Genomic DNA, 22,615 nt, shown 5'->3' on the forward strand with positions numbered 1-22,615 from the left:
GAAAAAGGACTATCATCAATCAATGGTGATAGTGTGTTATGAACTAAGGATTGTGATTAATCCAATTCTGGGAGCCTCAGGTCGAATAAATAGATAAAATCCTATTGAGCAGGGGTTGGCAAACTATGGTCCTTGGATCAATTTTGACCCATCACCTTTTTCTTGTAAATAAAGTTTTATTGGAACACAGCTATACTCATTTATATTGTTCATGGAGTTTTCACACTGTAATGGGAGGGTTAAGCAGCTGTGATGGAGACCCAATAGTCCACACAGCCTGAAATATCTACTTTTTGGACTTCTGTAGAAAATGTTTGCTGATCTGTGCTGTTGTGTATGGTAGGTGAGCACTGGATCTCAGCCATGGGGTCAACACAAGAAAGCGTCAGCCGAATGTATTGGGGTTGAGGAGATGTTAATAGTAAGAAAGGATTACAGAAGAGCTTCCCTAAGAGAGGTCACCTTGAGTTCTCTTTCTGTCTCTGGTGGTTTATTTACTAGTAACAGAATCCTAAGTCAAACTGACTTAAGCAAAATAGGGGGTGGGTTGGAGTGGAGGCAGAGTAATTGGCAAATATAACCTAAATTCAGAGGAGGCAGGGGTGGAGTGGACATGAAGTTTGCTTTGCTTTCTGAAACTGGATGCACTTAGGAGAAGGCAATGGCAACCCACTCCAGTGTTCTCACCTGGAGAATCCCAGGGACGAGGGAGCCTGGTGGGCTGCCGTCTATGGGGTCGCACAGAGTTGGACACGACTGAAGCGACTTAGCAGCAGCAGCAGCAGCAGTCTCTTGCTCATTGGTTTTCATGTCTGAACTTCTCTGTGTGTGCTCAGTTGCTCAGTCGTGTCCGATTATTTATGGACTTCAGCCCACCAGTCTCCTCGGTCCGTGGGATTTTCCAGGAAAGATGACTGCAGCTGATTGCCATTTCCTCCTCCAGGGGATCTTCCCTACTTAGGGACTGAACCTACAATGCAGAAGATTCTGCATCTCCTGCATTGCAGGCAGTTTCTTTACCACTGAGCCGCCTGGGAAGCCCAAGTATCTCTATGCATTGTTCCATTTTCCGTTGCAAATGGACTAGGAGGCAGTGAAAACGCCACTGGGGAGCCCTGAACTCGCATATTCCAGTTTTGGGCTGGAGAAAAATGCTTCTGGTTTCCAATTACAAAAATCATAGGGCAAGACTCTAATTGGTGGGTTTGGATTTTATGGCCACCCCTTGGACCAATCACAGAGACTGATCCTGAGAGATACTTATATGTCCACCTTGGTGATATGAGGAATGGGCGTTTTACTAAAGCCCAGGACCATTGGAAAACTGTTGTAAATTGCTTCTCCAATATGTCTTTTCTGTTCATGGAATATTCATGGGTATTCATGGAATTGATGGGCAGAGGCCAATGGACCAAGGCATTTCTAGATATATATTTGCAAACAAATGAAGGAATCAGCAATCTGAAACAATATCCATTGGTTATGAGACTTGAAAAGGGAATAATTAATAGATTTCTAGTAAATGTACAGGGTTATGCAAATACCACCACAATGCAATTCTAGAACATTTCCATCACCCCAAAAGATCCCTGTCACCCATTTGTTCCCATCCCCAGCCCTAGGTAACCACAATGCTAATTTCTCTTTATGGCTTTGGCTGTTTTTGGACAACCATATTAGTGGAACCATGCAATATGTGGTCTTTTGTATCTGACTTCTTGCATTTAGTATAATGTTTTTGAGGCTCATACATATTGTAGCATGTGTCAGTGTTCCGTTTCTCTTCATTGCTAAAATAAATAAGCCACCACATTGATATACTACATTTTGTTCCATCATTTGATGGGCATTTGAATTGTTTCCAGGTTTTGGCTTTTCCAAATAGTGCTACTGTGAACATTTTCCTGAAAGTCTGTGTGAATAGTTGCTTTCATTTATTTTGGGAAGATATAAAGCCTCTGTGACTTCTTAAATTTCTTTTTATTTTTTTCCTTTTAGTAGCTCTTTTCCATTTAGTAGTTTTAGAGAATATACAGGTTCAGTTCCAATTTGAGCTGGTTCACTGGTTTTAAAAAACTTTCAATTCAATTAGAAAGTTAATATTTGGATTCACTGTGGGATTTAGCACATGAGTATATTCATTCTAGTTTCTGGTTCATGCTCCGCTTTAGTTCCTGTCCCTAATGGCAACTTAAACGTCTGTAGCAGATTCCATGCTGGAAATGAAGACAGATCAGAGTACGTGGAGAAAACTCATCTCTATGTTAAACTCAAGCTTTGCAGTTAAATTGCCTGCTCTTCATCCTCCAACTTACATGCCCACATCCATCCTAGGGTACAGGGTTTTATTCATTTCATAAACCCTCCCACAGTCATCTCCTGTAGAAGGTTGTGGATTACTGCCCTAGGGCCACTAGGGGCAGGCTCTCAGAGTGCGTGAGACAGTGACTCAAGCTTCCAGAGCATCATTCTGTCTGGCTGTAAGGGCAGGGGTGTCTCCTACAGGAGCACAGTTGTACTTTTGGGAAGCAAGAGGCAAGATCAGGGCTGTTCCTTTTTCCTCTTTGACTTGCTGCCCTTCATTCATTGATCTTACTTTTACGCCACCTCCCACATTTAAGGGTGATTTATGATACTTATAAAAATGTATTTACAGGTAAAGGAGAGATGATTGTAAAAATCTCACCTATGTCTGGCAGATTTTGGGTTTCAACTACAGAAGTATTTGCTATGTATGACCTATCTTTCAAGTAATTGAATTCCTCTTTGGGTTCTGGGTTAATTTAAAATGGACAGTTGGCAAATGATCTAAGAAATTATATTTGTGTTAACTGAGAGCCCACTGGCAAACTGGTTCATCATTTAACACTGAAAGTCACTCTTTTAGTTAAACTTCCCCATTACCTGTCTAAATTTCTACCCCCTTCCCACATGTCACAGTAATGCAGCACGAGAGGGGAAGATCAGAAGGACATTATTGGGAGAGATGGATTCTAGTGCTGGTTGCAATGACCTTGATCTTTTGACCTTGGAGTTCCCCATCTACCTTCTCCATGTGAACTCCTGGTATTTCAGTATCTGAGCATAAACACCAAAGAACTGGGTTTACCAGACTTCTTGACTTGTGGACTTCTCCTTTTCTAGATCTAACATTTCAGTAGGTGAATATCCAATGTTACCTGACATCTGTGTATCTAATCAGAGAGAGGAGAAGGCTGTATGAGTTCATGGTTCTGTTTACTAAATAAGGAAATGCAAGCTACGGTGTTATGGGATTGCTTAATCCATAGTGCCAGGGAGCAGGGACAGTTCCTGATCTTAGAGCAGCTGTGATCTTGAAGCCCAGGATCCTCCCCTAATTCCACTAAAGCCATTCTAACCATACTGTGTTCCTTTCCACCATAACCCTGTGAGACAGCACAAAGAACACTTTCCAGATTCTACAGGAGATGAAACTGAGATTTAGTTATGTGAAAGTGGCTAGAATCCGTGTGACTTAACTCTGGTTCAACATTCTTTGCTCTTTTCTGAAGATTGTTTATCCTTTTAATCCAAATGATATTTTTACTTTTGTTTCTAAGAGCTCAGGGAACAAGGAGCTGGACAAATAAAGTATTTGAATCCAATTCAGCCTGGTATTAGAGCTTTCCCACCTGGCCGTGGGGTCCGGGGAAGAGACTCATTTGTCTACCTGCATGCGGCCCCCTGAGAAAGCCTGCTATTTTGACAGTGCAAGGTGAGGGCAGGTGAGGTTTTTTAAATTTTCATATTAGCTCTTTTGTCTAGCATCCATAATCCTTCTGGTCCACTTGTTTTCCTCCACTGAGTCTAGTTCCATCTGGTCTGAATGTTGTTAATGAGGCTCCCTACTTATAAGTGAGCCTAAGACTCAGGTGTGACCAAAGATTATCACTCTCCTCTTGGATCCAAGTGTAGGAAATGGACATCTTTCCCAGGTTGGACCAAAGAGAATCAGAGCAGAACTTTTGCTTTAACTGTGAAGAAAGAGAAGTTCCTATTCATATTTTCTGTTGGACTGACTGCTAGCGTTTTCGAGATTTGTATTCTCACAGCTCCATCCTGCCACTGTGATGGAGAAGTCTGTGTGAAAGTGGAGTGCATGCGTGCTCAGTCGCTTCAGTTGTATCCAACTCTTTTCAACCCCATGGACCATAGCCCGTCAGGCTCCTCTGTCTGTGGAACTTTCCCGGCAAGAATACTGGAGTGAGTTACAATGCCCTCCTCCACAGGATCTTCTCGACCCAGGGATCAAACCACGTCTCCTGTGTCTCCTGCCTTGCAGGCAGATTCTTTGACCATTGAGCCATCAGGGAAGCCCCTGAAAATTGAGTAGCAAAAAACAAAGTCGAGAGACAGTGAGAAACTGGATCCTTGTTCCTTCTCCTTGTTATCATTATTATTATTTTACTTTTTAATTGAAGTATAAGTATAATACATTGTGCTAATCTTCAGAGGCCAAATAAGTATATCTGTACATATTTGGAAATATGTATATGTTTATGTTACCACCACGCAGATCACAACATAGACAATTTCAAGGGCTCAGATGGTTCTGTCATGCCCCTCCCCAGGTAACGGCTTGCTGCAGAGGACTAGTAGTCCACATGTTCTCAGTTGGGTGATACCAACCAAGTGTTCTCGTGGGTCGGGGGAAGCAAAAACTCATAGCTATTTCAGTGGTTTGTGTCCTGCCAAAGGACCATCGTTATATAAACAGATATGCAGTATGCCTGTGATATTAACATGTAATGGGGGAAGTGTTTTAGGGAGAAACTGTCTTAAAAGGGTCCAGTCACAGGGATTGAGGGGGTGATAAAGCAAAAAAAGGCTAAGAAAAACTGCATTGATCTGAATCTATAACTGCTAATTTATTTTGCCAGTGCTGAAACGATATAAAATGCAATTACATGGCATGTGGCTGGCTTCTTTTGTTCAGCATATTATCCTGAACTTCATATGTGTTGTTGCATGTATCAGTTGTTTGCTCCTTTTTGATTATGGTTGAATTATTCCATTGCATAGCTATTCTGTGTGCTAGTCACTCAGTCATGTCTGATTCTTTGTGACCTCATGGACTGTAGCCTGCCAGGCTCCTCTTCCATCGGATTTCCCAGGCAAGAATACTGGAATGGATCGCCATTTCTTTCTCCAGGGGATCTTCCTGACCCAGGGATCAAACCCAAGTCTCTTGTGTCTTCTGAACTGGCAGGCAGATTCTTTCCACTGTGCCACCTGGGAGGCCCATATAGATACGCTGCAGTTTGCTTATTTGTTCATCTCATGATAAGATATTTGGGTTGCTGTCAAGTTTCACCTGTTGTGGATGCAGTTGCTATAAACATTTCATATATGTATTTGATGGGCATATGTTTTCTTTTCTTTTGGATAAATGCCTAGAAAAATTCCCAGGTGGCGTTAGTGGTAAAGCATCTGCCTGCCAATGCAGGAGATGCAGTTTCCATCCCTGGGTCAGGAAGATTCCCTGGAGGAAGATCGTGCTGGATCTGAGTAAGCATATGTTAAACTTTAGATAGTGCCAGTTTTCCAAAGTGGTAGTACCAGTGTCCTGCAGCAGTGTATGAGGGAGTTCCAGTTCCATATTCTCCCAACACTTGGTATTTTCAGTCTTTTCAATTTGAATCATTCTGGAGAGCTTGTATGGGAAATCTCATTGTGATTTAAATTTGCCTTACCTTGATGTTGAGCATCATTTCCTAGTTCTATTGGCCATTTGGAGATACCTTTTGTGAACTGAAAGAAAGGCAATGCCAGAGAATGCTCAAACTACTTCACAATTGCACTCATCTCACACGCTAGCAAAGTAATGCTCAAAATTCTCCAAGCCAGGCTTCAACAGTTTGTGAACTGTGAACTCCCAGATGTTCAAGCGGGATTTAGAAAAGGCACAGGAAACAGAGATCAAATTGCCAGCATCTGCTGGATCATCGAAAAAGCAAGAGAGTTCCAGAAAAAGGTCTACTTCTGCTTTATTGACTATGCCAAAGCCTTTGACTGTGTGGCTCACAACAAACTGTGGAAAATTCTGAAAGAGATGGGAATATGAGACCACCTGACCTGCCTCCTGAGGAATCTGTATGCAGGTCAAGAAGCAACAGTGAGAACTGGACATGGAACAACAGACTGGTTCCAAATTGGGAAAGGAGTATGTTAAGGGTGTATACTGTCACCCTGCTTATTTAACTTATATGCAGAGGACATCATGCAAAATGCCAGGCTGGATGAGGCACAAGCTGGAGTCAAAATTGCTGGGAGAAATATCAATAATCTCAGATAGGCAGATGACACCACCCTTATGGCAGAAAGTGAAGAACTAAAGAGCTTCTTGATGAGTGAAAAAGTTGGCTTAAAACTCAACATTCAGAAAATGAAGACCATGGCATCCAGTCCCATCACTTCATGGCAAATAGATGGGGAAACAATAGAAACAGTTAATGTTTTGGGGGGCCCTAAAATCATTGCAGATGGTGACTGCAGCCATGAAATTAAAAGATGCTTGCTCCTTGGAAGAAAAGCTATGACCAACCTAGACAGCATATTAAAAAGCAGAGACATTACTTTGCCAAAAAAGGTCCATCTAGTCAAAGCTGTGGTTTTTCCAGCAGTCATATATGGATGTGAGAGCTGGACTATAAAGAACGCTGAGTGTGAAAAAACTGATGCTTTTGTGATGTTGGGGAAGACTCTTGAGAGTCCCTTGGACTGCAAGGAGATCCAACCAGTCCATCCTAAAGGAAATCAGTCCTGGATATTCATTGGAAGGACTGATGCTGAAGCTGAAACTCCAATACTTTGGCCACCTGATGCGAAGAACAGACCCATTTGAAAAGACCCTGATGCTGGGAAAGATTGAAGGTGGGAGGAGAAGGGGATGACAGAGGATGAGATGGTTGGATGGCATCACTGACTCAATGGACATGAGTCTGAGTAAACTCCAGGAGTTGGTGATGGACAGGGAAGTCTGATGTGCTGCAGTCCATAGGGTCGCAAAGAGTCAGACATGACTGAGCAACTGAACTGAATTGAACTTTGTGAACTGTTTTTTCATAACTTCTACCTATTTAATTCTGGGTTGCTTGTCTTTTCCTCTTTGGATTGTCAGGTACATGTATTGAAAATTTCTTCTTCCAAGGTATGGTTTGCTTTTAATTCTCTTAGTGTTTACTCTTGATGAATAAAAGTTTCTAATTTGTTGAAGTTCAATTCTCTTGTGTTTAAGAAATCTTTCCCTATTCCAAGGTGATAAAGATTTCTTCCTTTTCTTTTCTAGAAGTTCTATGCATTTTGCTTTTCCCCTTAGGCCTATTCTTGAATTAATATTTAGATATCACATAGATAGGGATTAAGGTTAAGGTTTTTTTTTTTATTTGAATATCTAACTGCTCAAGTGCTATTCATTACAGAAAAACTAATCATTCTCCCATTAAACTGAAATTATGTCTTTAGTGTAAATCAAGTGACTGTGTATGTGTGATATGTTTCTGGATTTTCTATTTTACTCCATTGGTTCATTTCTCTAGCCCTGCAATAATAGTACATTAATATAAGGGCAATTTTAATAAGTCTTGCAATTAGATATGGTAAGTTCTCCAAATTTTCTCTTCAAAATTATCTAGGTTCTTTTGGACTTCATGCATTTTAATATAAACTTTATAATAAACTTGCCAATTTCCAAAAAAGAAAACTTGAGATTTTGATTGGAATTAAATATATTTCATGAAAATATTATGTCTTCTCTAAGTCTTTAAATTCTCTTTTTAATGTCTTATTGCTTTCAGTGTAGAGAATTGTGCACATTTCTTTATTCTTAGATATCTGGTATTTTAAAATGCTACTGTAAATGAAATTTATTTTTAAGATTTTATTTTCCAAATTTTTCTTGTTAATGTACATCTATAGATTTTGGTACCATTATCTCAGTCATGCAACATTGCTAAATTTGCTTATAAATTCTAAAGATGTTTGTCGATTCTGTGGGGACTTTTCATACCCAATCATATCATTGGCATAAAATGACATTTATACTTCTTTTTTTCCCCCAATTTTGTACTTTTTGTGTCTTTTTGTTGCTTTGTTGCACTAGCTAAAACTTCTAGTACAATCTTAAATATGCAGAGTGATACAGTATATCTGACTCTTGCTTCTGACATTGGGGGAATTTTTTAAATATTTCATCCTTAAATATAATATTAGGTGAACCATCTTAACTTTAATTGAGATAAAATTTACAAACAATAAACTGCATCTATTTGAAGTATACAGTTTAATGGGTTTAACCATTATGAAACCACCTGTATAATTAAGAAAATGATCATTGACTTCATCTCCAAAAATTTGTGGTTGGCTGAATTCTAAGAATGATCCCCAGTGGAGCTCAGCCTTGTGAATTCCGTCCCCTTTGAGTGTGCATGGAACCTGGGAACCTGAAATGTCATTCCCATGATTATATTGTATATGTTATATGGCAAAGTGGAGACCATTCAGCTTGGCCTAACTTAATCACATGAGCCTTTTAAAAGAGAGCATTTTCTTTGTCTTGGGAGCAGCAGAGAGGTTAAATTAGAGAGATTTAAAGCATGAGAGGGACTTGACCTGCCTTTGCTAGTTAGACGATGGAGGAGTCGCATGAGAAATTAGTCTTATGAAGCTGAGAGTGACCTCTGGCTAACAGCCAGCAAGGAATCAGGACCTTCAGCCCTACAAACACAAGTATATTCCAACGACCTGAATCAGCTTAGAAGCAGATTCTTCCACAGGACTTCTAGAGAGAAGCCCAGCTTCATGTTGATTTGGGCTTTATGAAACCCTCAGCAGAGAACCCAGTTAAGCCTGTTTGAGCTTCTAACCTAAAGAACAACAATGAGACATAAAAGGAGCATGGTGTTAAGTTGCTGTGTTTGTGGTAACTTTTAATTTTTTTTGACTGCATAAATATATATTTTTTATTTTAATTAGAGGATAATTGATTTACAAGGTTGTGTTGATTTCTGCTGTACAAAAACATGAATCAGCTATACGTATACATATATCCCCTCCCTCGTGAGCCTCCCTCCCCTCTGATCCCACCCCTCTAGGTCATCACAGAGCTCTGAGCTGAGCTCCTTGTGTGACAATTCTTTGCGTGCTAAGCCACTTCAGTTGTGTCATTCTCTTTGTGACCCCCATGGACTATAGCCTGCCAGGCTCCTCTGTCCATGAGTTTCTCCAGGCAAGAATACTGGAGTGGGTTGCCATGTCCTCCTCCAGGGGATCTTCCCAATCCAGGGATTGAACCCTTGTCTCTCATGTCTTCTGCATTGGCAGGCTGGTTCTTTACAAGTAGCATTACCTGGGAAGCCCACATGGTAACTTTGTAGGTAGCAATAAAAAAGCAAAACATATTTTGAAACTGGGAGGTTGGTGCTGCCATAACAAATACTTAAAATGTGAAATCAGACAGTTGGAAGAATTTTAAAGAGCATAATATAAAAAACCTAGATTATCTTGGAAAGACTTCTTATAGAAATATGACACAGTAACAGATACTGAAAATGAAACGTGTCATTGGAAACTAGCAGAGGGGACAACCTGCTATATAGTCGCAGAAAATTTTGCAGAATTGTCTGCCAGAGTTATGTGGGAAACAAAACTTATAAATGATGAACTTGGACATGTAGCTGAGAAGATTTTTCAGCAAAATATTGAAGGTACAGCCTAGTTTCTTTGTGCTGCTTCTAGAAAAATGTGAGGAGAGAGAGATAAATTGAGTGAAAAACTGTTAAACAAAAAGGAACAAAGACTTGATAATGGTGGCAAAAGGTGGCAAAAGATGATGCAGTGTAAAAATGGCTGCTGAAAGCTGACATTGAGAAAAGGCTGAGGATGTAGTTATACAACCAGGAACAAGAAATGGCAACCCACTCCAGTATTTTTGCCTGAGAAATCCCATTGACAGAGGAGCCTGGCAGGCTACAGTCCAGAGGGTTGCAAAGAGTTAGACATGCCTGAGCATGCATGCCCAGTAGTTATATGAACTTTTGCTGTAACCTCAGAAAGATCAAGAGATTAGAGTATTTAGCTACACAAAAGACCCTTCCAAGAGATTATACATATTCTAAATCAAACCCAAAAACATCTAGGGCACTTTAAAACACTGTTCCTCTGTCATCTCAGTAGAAGCCAGAGAAGAAATTATATTTGTGAATGACGGCTGCAGCTATGAAGTTATGAAAGTGCAGTTTCATCTGAATTTGACGAGATCTCACTCCTGGGAATATGTTACACTGTGTGGAACAATTGACCTTAAAAAATGATTATCCAGGTGAGCCTAATTTAATCACATGACCCTTTAAAAGAGAAGAGGTTTCTCTGGCAGGGTGGTAGATATTTTGCATGTTGACACTGAAATTGCTAAAGTCACTTATTAGTCCTAGTAACTTTTTGGAAAATTCCTTAGAATTTCTAAATATAATCATGCAATATGCAAATAAAAACAATTTTACTTCTTCCTTTTCAATTTATGCCTTTAAACTCTTTTTCTGGCCTCTTGATTGAAAAAACCCTGCAATTTTCTTGATCTTAGGCAAAATAAGTTGGTCTTTTTTTCATTGCCTACTAGAATTTTTATCTGTTTGCTTTTTCCTATTCTTATTTTTGGTAGATATTGATTATTCATTTGGAAAATTCCTTTCAATTTCTAGTTGACTGAGTTTTATCAGGAATGACTTGAATTTTGTCAAATACCTTTGCTTCCTTGGCTGAGATTATCTATTTTTTGATCTGTTAAAATTTTGACTTCCATCAGTTGATTTTTGAATGTTAAGTCAATGTTGCATTCATGAGATAAAATTATGCATAGTTATGATATATTATCCTAATAATATATTGCTAGATTCATGTTGCTAAAATTCTGTTAAGGATTTTTGCATCTAGTCTCTAGTTTTATTTTCTTGTAATGTGTTTATCAATGTGTCAGTGTTATGCTGGCCTCATAAAATGAGGTACAAGTATTCTTTCCTGTCTTATGGAAGAATTTTAATTGAGTTGATTTCTTCTTTAGATGTTTGGTGGAATTTTCCATAACGTCAACTGAGGCTGGTATTTTCTTTCTTGAAAGTTTTATAAACTACACATTCCATTTCTTTAAAAGACATGGGGCTGTTTATTCTTTCTATTTCTTCTTGAGTGAGTTTTCTAGTTTCTATCTTCTTTTTTCCCCTGATAAATTTGGCCAGATGTTTATCAATTTTACTGACTTTTTTGGTATCATTAATTTTCTCTGTTGTTTTTCTACTTTCAATTTTACTTAGTCTCTACCCTTGTCTTTATTATTTTTCTACTTCTGGTTTATTAGACTTCAATTTGTTCTTTTTCTAGTTTCCTAAGGTGGAATTTTACATTATTAATTTTAGAACCTTCTTCTTTTTCAAACATAAGCAGTTATGCTAGTAAGTTTACCTTTGAGCACTCAGTGAGCTCTAGTCTGTAAGTTTTGATATATTATGTTTTCACTTTCACTCAATTAAAAATAATTCCTAATTTTCCTTGTGATTTCTGCTTTGACCAATAAGTTAAGAAGAAGTATATGATTTAATTGTCAATGATTTGGGGATTTTCCAGGTATTTTTTCGTTACTCATTTCTAGTTTAATTTTTCAATTATTAGTGAACATAGAGAGCATTTTATATGATTCAGTTTTCCTGATATGCTCTTAACAACCTACATTATTACCTACCTGGGTGAATGTCTCCTGTGCACTTGAAAATAATATGTATCCTGCTGCAGCTGGATGGAATAGTCTATAATCATAAATTAAGTTGAACTGGTTGGTAGTGTTTGTTCTATATGTTCAAGTTTTCTACAGGCTTACTGATTTTTTGTTTTCTTGACCTATCAATTCCTGAGGGAGGAGTGTTAAAATCTCTAAGAATAACTGTGGATTTATTTTTATAAGTTTTACTTCTTATATTTTGAAGTTCTATTATTCGATACACTTTTATGACTGTTACAGCTTCTTGATAAATTGAACCCTGTATCATCATGAAATGGCATTAATCCCTGGTAATATTATTTTTTGTGAGGATTGTATCAGTTGCTCAGTCATGTCCTACTCTGTGCAACCCCATGGACTGTAGCCCATCAGGCTCTTCTGTCTGTGGTGTTCTATAGGCGAGAATACTGGAGTGGGTAGCCAGTTCCTTCTCCAGGGGCATCTTTCCAACACAGGGGTCGAACCCACGTCTCTTTTACCTCCTGCATTCGCAGACAGTTTCTTAGCCATCTGAACCACTGGGGAAGTTGTGAGGATTACTTTTCTGTTATTAACAAAGCTGCTGTGAGTGCTTTCCCACTAAGTCTAACCCCAGAAAATCTCAGATACCTATAAATTTTATTTAAAAAAATAACTTCATGTGTAAATTATCATTTCTGTTTTGATTCTCAAACAAATCAAAGCAAATTCAAAAGGAAAACTTGGAAAGAGGGGAGAATACTTCTGGTTAATAATTTTAGGCACAAACATAAATTTATAGTAATTCTGTGAATACATATGAGAAATAGACAAACTTTTGGCAGTAATACAGTAAAAGCTTTTCTATTTCTCTAATAATATAAAGAGAGATCTGTGTGCTGATATGTTTCACATTAAATTTTAATTTTGTATGTAATGAGCATCACTTTTTGTGTTGGTGGTCAGCATTCCCTCCATGGCTTTTATTATATACCACACTCCAGTGATTTGAGATGTTGTATTTTGCCAGTTAATTGGTCAAGATCCTAAATATTAATAGAAACATTCTCTGTGATCTTTGGTCTATGAAAACTCATATCCCACAAAAACTTGGCGTATTCCACTGGACAGCGATAAGCTAAAATGTGTTAAGCAGTGTAAAAGTGGCTCTATTTCTGTGTGTGTGTGTGTGTGTGTGTGTGTGTGTGTGTGTGTGTGAGTCACTCAGTCATGTCCAACTCTTTGTGACTCCATTTACTGTATGACTAGTTATAAAGTTCGACAGAAGGATATGGGTGGTGAAGCTGGAGCTTGCTGGAGTGGAGGTGGGATGAACAGGATCAGTTATTGGCCTAAATGGTTGTACTCATCAATGTGAAGGGCTTATTGGCTATAATGAATGATTCTATAGAGTAGGGAAAACCACTAGACCTTTCAGGTATGACCTAACTCAAATCCTGCAGATTATACAGTGGAAGTGACAAATAGATTCAAGGGCTTAAATCTGATAGACAGAGTGCCAGAAGAACTATGGATGGAGGTTTGTGACATTGTACAGGAGGCAGTGATCAAGACCATCCCCAAGAAAAAGAAATGCAAAAAGGCAAAATGGTTGTATGAGGAGGCCTTAAAAATAGCTGTGAAAAGAAGAGAAGTGAAAGGCAAAGGAGAAAAGGAAAGATATAAGCATCTGAATGCAGAGTTCCAAAGAATAGCAAGGAGAGATAAGAAAGCCTTCTTCAGTGATCAGTGCAAAGAAATAGAGGAAAACAGTAGAATAGGAAAGACTAGAGATCTCTTCGAGAAAATTAGAGATACCAGGGGAAATTTTCATGCAAAGATGGGCACAATAAAGGACAGAAATTGTATGGACTTAACAGAAGCAGAAGATATTAAGAAGAGGTGGCAAGAATACACAGAAGAACTATACAAAAAAGAGCTTCATGACCCAGATACTCACGATGGTGTGATCACTCACCTAGAGCCAGACATCCTGGAATGTGAAGTCAAGTGGGCCTTAGAAAGCATCACTTTGAACAAAGCTAGTGGAGGTGGTGGAATTCCAGTTGAGCTATTTCAAATCCTGAAAGATGATGCTGTGAAAGTGCTGCACTCAATATGCCAGCAAATTCGGAAAACTCAGCAGTGGCCACAGGATTGGAGAAGATCAGTTTTCATTCCAATCCCAAAGAAAGGCAATGCCAAAGAATGCTCAAACTACTGCACAATTGCACTCATCTCACATGCTAGCAAAGTAATGCTCAAAATTCTCCAAGCCAGGCTTCAACAGTATGTGAACTGTGAACTTCCAGATGTTCAAGCTGGTTTTAGAAAAGGCAGAGGAACCAGAGATCAAATTGCCAACATCTGCTGGATCATCGAAAAAGCAAGAGAGTTCCAGAAAAACATCTATTTCTGCTTTATTGACTATGCCAAAGCCTTTGACTGTGTGGATCACAATAAATTGTGGAAAATTCTGAAAGAGATGGGAATACCAGACCACCTGACCTGCCTCCTGAGGAATCTATTTGCAGGTCAGGAAGCAATAATTAGAAGTGGACATGGAACAACACGCTGGTTCCAAATCAGGAAAGGAGTACGTCAAGGCTATGTACTGTCACCCTGCTTATTTAACTTATATGCAGAGTACATCATGAGAAATGCTGAATTGGATGAAGCACAAGCTGGAATTAAGATTGCTGGGAGAAATAGCAATAACGTCAGATATGCAGATGATACCACTCTTATGACAGAAAGTGAAGAAGAACTAATGAGTCTCTTGATGAAAGTGAAAGAGGAAAGTTAAAAAGTTGGCTTAAAGCTCAACATTTAGAAAACTAAAATCATGGCATCTGGTCCCATCACTTCATGGGAAATAGATGGGGAAACAGTGGAAACAGTGTCAGACTTTATTTTTTAGGGCTCCAAAATCACTGCAGATGGTGACTGCAGCCATGAAATTAAAAGACGCTTTCTCCTTAGAAGAAGAGCTATGACCAACCTAGATAGCATATTAAAAAGCAGAGACATTACTTTGCCAACAAAGGTCTGTATAGTCAAAGCTATGGTTTTTCCAATAGTCATATGTGGATGTGAGAGTTGGACTGTAAACAAAGCTGAGCACTGAAGAATTGATGCTTTTGAACTGTGGTGTTGGAGAAGACTCTTGAGAGTCCCTTGGACAGCGAGGAGATCCAACCAGTCTATCCTAAAGGAAATCAGTCCTGAATATTCATTGGAAGGACTGATGCTGAAGCTGAACCTCCAGTACTTTGGCTACTTGATGCAAAGAACTGACTCATTTGAAAAGACCTGATGCTGGGAAAGATTGAAGGTGGGAGGAGAAGGGGTCAACAGAGGGTGAGATGGTTGGATGGCATCACCAACTCAATGGACATGAGTTTGAGTAAACTCTGGGAGTTGGTGATGGACAGGGAGGCCTGGAATGCTGCAGTCTGCCGGAGTCCAGCTCCAGCAGCCGGGGATTCAACCTGAAGGGGTGAGCAGTGTTGGCGAGAAACTGAGGCAGCCTCTCATTTTTCTTGGACTGCCTGTTTATTTCAAGCTTATGATTCTCTTTTATACTTTTACAAAAGCATTAGGTCAGAGGTTTGATATTTTTAGTTCCCATTCACCCAGATATTTTTCTCTGAAAATCATTGTTGCCCCTCAAAAGGAGTTCCTTCCTCAGGGATTCTCTTATCTACTTTTTCTCATGTGTCCTTGTGAATACACTGTAACTCATGCTAATGTCTGGGCTGCATACCACATTCCTCAGTTTAATTCTTATCTTTCTATCCTGTTTGCCCCTAGTATCCTAAGCTCACTATTTCTTAGAAAGGGCTTCTAGCTAATAATATCTCTAAAGTCCCTAATTTCTATAAACTATAGTAGAATATGCTAACATTACAGCAATCCTTAAATCTTTAGCTTCTATTTTAATTATTCCTATGCCCTAAATTCAGCAAATTCCTTTGCCATAAACACTTTTCTCACAAATGGGCTTCAGATAACAATCCTTCCCATGGCCTCAAGCTGTGGCCTGTGTGCTCACCCTAGAACACTTTTTTGTAAAAGTCCTTGAACAAATGTCAGTGATTAACTTTATGAATTATTCTTTGAGCACAGCTGCAGAAGGCTTTATGCCTTCTCATGCTCCTCTCAAAAACAATAAGCACCTTAATATTCTCTTCAGTCAACTCAGCCAAGGAAAGGAAAAAACAAGTCAGAATCACAAAGCCTAACTCCTTCATTCCGGGTCCGTGCCTAAGGAACAAAGGGAGGGGGTTTAGGGCTGTGCCTCCATTTTGTCATTTATGCCTAACGCGGCTCCCGACAGCAGTCCATAGGGTAGCAAAGAGTTGGACACAACTGAGAAACTGAACTGAACTGAACTGATAGAACCTGACTACTGCTATTTTCTAAGCATCAACTTATTAAGGACAGTCATTATTTTACTATCTACTACTGACTCAGGCAATGGGAAAACTTGTATCAAGTTGGCTGGAACACCCCTTCAGTTTCTCTGCTAATACTCGGCATTCTTCAGAACCCACCTCTGTTCTCTGAGATGCCTCTTCTGACTACTATAGTCTTTACAATCTCAAATGTTTTCTGATATTATTGGGCATTCCATAACTCAGCATCAGTTATGCATGACCTCTTACACTGTAGTTTTGAGCACTTGCTCCCACAAATATGATGAAAACTAATTAGTTGTTGAAATCTACTAGAAGTTAAAGTATCCATAATTTCTGCTGAATGACTGAAGGAGTCAAAATTTGGGATGTTGGGTTTGGGAAGAATTTTGTGCTATTGCTATGTATGGGAAACTGCAATATTTGGTTTATATATATGTATCAATATATAGCAGGTGAAATTTTTTGTAAGTTTTGATTGTTTACCGAACCACAAGGACAAAAGTTTAACTCAGAAATACTCTAGAAAAAATCAGGGCATAACATCTTTCCATATACCTCTCTTGTATTTGCCCTAGGACAAAACACTTGATAATGATATATTTTATATGTACTTTAATTTTCCATTTTTACTATATTGGATCTCTAAGTTAAGGGACGTGTGTGTGTGTGTGGTGTGCTCAGTTGGGTCTGATTCTTTGGGATGCTATGAATAGTAGCCCACCAGGCTCCCCTGTCCGTGGGATTTCCCAAGCAAGAGTACTGGAGTGAGTTGCCATTTCCTTTTCCAGGGGATCTTCCAGACCCAGGATCAAGTCCATGTCTCCTGCATTGCTGGTGGATTCTTTACGGCTGAGTCACCAGGGAAGCCCAGGGTAAGAGACATTGTAGCTGCTAATTCAACTACAAGTGAACTTCCTTATTGAAGATATTAGAGTATAGCATCACCAAGACATTACCAAGTCTCTAATCTGAAAACAAGACAATAATTTCAAAATCTGGCTGATCTTCAGAATCACCTCCATAACTTTGTGAGGAGTTAAATATTCAAGATCAGAGATTCTGTTCAAAACATTTGAGAGGAACCTGGAAACTGAATCTTAAAAAGTGCCCAGATAGTTCTGTTGCTCAGCCAAGCTTGGGAATCTCTAACTGCTGGTTGGCCCTATGGTAACAGCTCAGCCGTGGTGAGCTGGGCTGTTGCGTCAGCTAGACATCGTGCTGCTTTTAAGGAGAGCAGCTGTGTGGACATGACCCAATCCCCCCTGGTGGTGACTGCACAGCCAAGGATATAGAATTTGCTGATGTTACAAATTTTACCTAGATGGTCGACTCTATAGGAGATCATTGCTGGGCTTCATTACATGTTCCAAGGCTTTGTGGCTCTTGATGTAAGAATAAAGGAAGAAAAATTTTAATAAAAATTTATAATAAAAAAGGAAACCAAGCAAAAATGTTCTAAAATGATTTTGTCATGAATGCATATAAGAAGAGTAAGCAATCATTTACATGTGCTATCTAGGACAGTTTATTTTAAAAAGTAGGTTTTTTTTTTTTTTTGCAGAGAAGAAAGCATTTAAATGAGAAATTAGTATCAAAATGAGAAACTAATATTAAAGATACTTTATCCCATGTATTTGGAAGTTAAATGTCCATTTTTAAGTGATGGGTATATCTAAGAACTAATAACAAGGAAAATTAGAAAATATTTCTAATAGAATAAAATGAAAGGAGAACTTACTAGAATTTGTTGCATGCAAATAAAGCTTCTCAGTGCAATTAAATACACTGTGGAGTCTTGAATAAGGTATGAAAACAAATAATGGACACTAGCATAAAATTTTGTGAAATTTGAACAAAATCTGAACTTTAGCTATTAATACTCTATTACTTGTTAACTTCCTGTTTTTTTTTTTTAAACAACATAGTAGATTTTTATATTCTCAGTTGGATTAGAAGTCTCAAGCCTCATTCAAATTTTTTAAAAGTCACTAAGATAATAAATTTTTTAGATTTTGAGCAGTAATACTAGATGCCCAAATAAATGGAACTATATCAAGGTTTTGAGTGAATATAAATTAGAAATCTAGCATTCTAGTCATACTAAGTCAAACAAGTGGAATTAAAATGTCATAAAGTTTTTTTAGCTAGTCAAGAATTCATAAATTTTAAAAAATATCTATATACTATATATATGTATACAAAAGCTTTTCTAGTATGCTTGATAAAGGCTTGAGAAAGAACAACAAAGAAGAGATGGAGAAATTTGAAAACATAAACTAAATGAAATGGGAGCACTGAATATGAACTAGAAAAAAATGACACTAGATAAAAATAAAAGATTATCATATAGTCCAGTTGTTTTTAAACATGGCTGCTCATTACAAACACATCTGGAGTTTTGGAGAAAAATAGCAATACCTAGGCTCTTTGTCTGGAGAAGGCAATGGCACCCCACTCCAGTACTCTTGCCTGGAAAATCCGATGGACGGAGGAGCCTGGTGGGCTACAGTCCATGGGGTCGCTAAGAGTAGGACACGACTGAGCGACTTCACTTTCACTTTTTACCTTCACACATTGGAGAAGGAAATGGCAACCCACTCCAGTGTTCTTGCCTGGAGAATCCCAGGGACGGGGGAGCCTGGTGGGCTGCCATCTATGGGGTCGCACAGAGTCGGACACAACTGAAGCAACTTAGCAGCAGCAGCAGCAGGCTCTTTGTCAATTTGTGTGAATTCAGGCATCAATCTTAGGAAGAATTGGTGGCTCTTATCTTACTTTAGCCCTAAGCACTAGTACCTGAGCTGAAGAAGAACTAAGCGTTCTCATTGTGCCAAAATGATTCTTCCCACCTTGTTTTCAATTCCTCCAGCCTTCTCAGTAAACTAAAGCCATTGTTACAGGCCGCAGCTGTGCTGTGCTGTGCTTAGTTGCTCAGTCCTGTCGGACTCTTTGCAGCCCTATGGACTGTAGCCCACCAGGCTCCCCTGTCTATGGGGATTCTCCAGGCAAGAATACTGGAGTGAGTTGCCATGCCCTCCTCCATGAGATCTTCCCAACCCAGGGATGGAACCCAGGTCACCCAAATTGCACGCAGATTCTTTACCATCTGAGTCACCAGGGAAGCCCAAGAATATTGGAATGAGTAGCCTATTCCTTCTCCAGGGAAACTTCCCAACCCATGAATTGAACCGCGGTCTCCTGTATTGCAGGTGGATTCTTTACCAGCTGATTTACCTGGGAAGCCCTCTAGGCTGCAGAGGAATGGCTAATCTGATGTGCTAATTAAGTAAAGAGTTTTAGTATCATTGGAATTTGACCCATGTGAACTCTGGCAAATAATAATCCTCTGAGCGGAGCCCAGAAGGATGCATGAACACTGCTTTGAAGGGCAGATCGGCAGGATTGTCAAAAGGGATTTTTCTTTCTTTGTGGCATTGGCATTGTTCTCCAGACAGCAGCATCAAGTATGTGGCTCTACTTGGAACTACATCTAAACAGTATTCTTCAAAGAGAGTCCTGTGGAACACAAGTCCTACCTACTTTTTCTAGCTACAAAGATTGGGATCTGTGAAAGGATAACCCCCAGGTGAATGGCCCCCTGGCTATGCTATGTACAACATTCTGATTCTAGAATTTAGCACAAAGCTTGATTAGATAGCTGCTCAATGCACAAGACCAGTGATTCTCAACTGGGGACAATTCTGCTCCCCAGAGGACTTTGGCAAAGTCTGGAGAGATTTCTGGTTGTCACATCCGAGGAGTGGAGAAGGAGCGTGTGCTACTGGCATCTAGCAGGGAGAAGCATCTGCAGTGGCCCTCGAAAACCTGGACGTGCTGCACACACCTGGCAGATGGGTGCCTTTCCCTCCAGTGCCTTTAATGGATGCGCTTACAAAATGGATGTGCCAGTTTTCATGGTGCAGTTAGGCATGAAACAGGGAGTCAAACCTGCCCCAGCAAACTACTGGCCACCTAGGAAAGGCCTCACAGGGGCTGTAGTACACCAGGAACTCAGGGGCAGAGGGGCTGGGCTGGCTTTAGGAGTGTCTCGGGGCTGGGATCACCCTATGCCAAAGGCATCGTGCATGTACTGCAGATTTTCAGAAACTTGGCTCATCTTTTAATCTGTACTCCAGTAAAGTTAACTGGCCTCTACTAATATCTCACATCTCTCACCACTCTGGTTCTCTGAAGATCAAAGATATAAAAAATGGAGAAAGAAGCACTTGACAAATTTGAACACGTGTCATACTTTGCTCACAAATACTTCATTGATTTATAAAAATGGCAAATGTCCGTTATAAAAGATTCAAGCAAAGCAGACAAGTGAAAAAAGGCTACAAAACTCCTCAAATACCACCACCCAGAAATAACCAGGGAGCATCATTACAGATGTCGCCATCTGTATGTGGGCAGAAGGATGTGAGCAAGAGACAGACAGAATGTAACAGAAGAAAGGGTCATGGGATGGATGGATGGGGACAGGGAAGCAAGGGAACTCACTGTAGGTGGTACAGCTGGCTCTGATCCTGGTTACCATGGGATTCAGTGCCATGTTAAAGACTAATTTTAAAAAGACGTAAAATCATGATGACTCTATTTCATATATAAAACAAACACGTGTTAAAGATAATATTTAGCTCATCGCTAATAAGGAAACTGGTAAGATGTAAGAAATAGACAAAGCAAAGAAAATTACAAAGACAGACAGCTTGCTAGATCACGAAAGCAGGTAGAGGGAGGAGTGGGACTTTCCCTTCTACTAGGACAAAATCTGAGAGCAGGGCAAAATAATCTTTTTCTATGGACATGCAATTAGTTATCCATAACTTACAGAGTTGTAAAATTGCTCAGAGGCAACGAAAGACTAGAACCAGATAATTCTGAGGGGAATGAGCCAAACAATGCATACTTTTCCTTTGGAGATACCCAGCAATCTATTCTGTTTATTCTAAACTTCCTTATACCCATATGTTGTAACTTCAAGACCCAGATGCTTTCTGAGGTTTCTAGTTCTTACTTTTGCCAGAAGGAGTTTTTGAGCCCTGCAAGTACAACTTCAAGAGTCAGAAAAAACTGAGATGTCTTTGTGCATTTACATGTTTTATTCTTTTTCAAAAAAATCATGTGCTTTATTATAATAAATAAAAAACATCCCAAAATATATAAATAAAGTATAGGACTCTCTGCCCATTTCCCCTCCCCCTCTCACATCCATTGTCCTTGGAAGTAACCAATACAATTTACTATATATTCACCATGTTTCACAATCATGCATAAACATTTAGACACATATGTAGGAATTTTGGTTGTGAGAGGTTACACAAGTGGGAACATACTATATATATATAAAATGGATCTTGCTTTTCTCATCTAAACTAATACATTGAAACTATCTCAGATACATAGATATTGGTGGAAGGCATGCATGTAAATAGCTACAGGACATGCCGTGATCTGCCCACGCTCTGATTCCTGGAATGAGAGAGGAAGAAATGCAGACAGTTTAGAATAGGGGAGAAGTTGTCCTTGCAGTAGGCACGGTGTGGATCTGGGTAGCCAAGCCATGTGGAGCATGGCTTGGTCGTTTGACTTGAGTCAGGATAGAAGCACAGTTGAATATCTTTGCCCGGCTAGAACGCACATCAGCACCCTCTAATCAAGATGGTTTATCAACTGTCAGTTGAGATGTGACTGGGGAGCAACATTACATTTTAAAGAAAATAATTATTTCCTTAGTAACAGAAGTCAAATAATTTTCAAAGAAAATGATGTAATTGTTATTGAGAAAAGGAATTTCTCTACCCCACCTTCTAAGAAACACTGAAAATCTAATGCAGCGATCTCAGGATATCAAATGAGTCCTTGCTGCATATAACAAATTAAACATTCCTATTCACCTACTGTACTAGTACATGGAGCTCTGCTCAATGTTATGTGGCAGCCTAGATAGCAGGGGAATTTGGGGGAGGATGGGTACATGTATGGCTGAATCACCTAAAATTATCACAGCATTGTTTGTTAATTGGCTATATCCCAATAAAAAATAATTTTTTTTGAGAAAAACATTCCTATACTCTGAAATAATGCCATTTGCAGCAACACGGATGGACCTAGATATTATCGTACTAAGTGAAGTAAGTCAGATGGAGAAAGACAAATACCACATGATATCGCTTATATGTGGCATCTAAAATATGACACAAATGAACTTATGTACAAAGCAGAAACAGACTCATAGAGATCAGACTTGCAGTTGCTGATGGAATGACAAGATGGAGGATGGATGGATTGGGAGTTTGGGATTAGCAGGTGCAAACTATTATAGATAGGCTAGAAAAACAACAAGGTCCTACTGTATAACACAGGGAACTATATTCAATATCCTGGGATAAACCAAAATGGAAAAGAATATGAAAAAAAGAATGTATATAGGTAGTCCAGTGGT

The sequence above is a fragment of the Bubalus bubalis genome, chromosome 23 (assembly GCF_019923935.1).
Source record: "Bubalus bubalis isolate 160015118507 breed Murrah chromosome 23, NDDB_SH_1, whole genome shotgun sequence".
In the NCBI taxonomy this organism is placed as follows: Eukaryota; Metazoa; Chordata; class Mammalia; order Artiodactyla; family Bovidae; genus Bubalus; species Bubalus bubalis.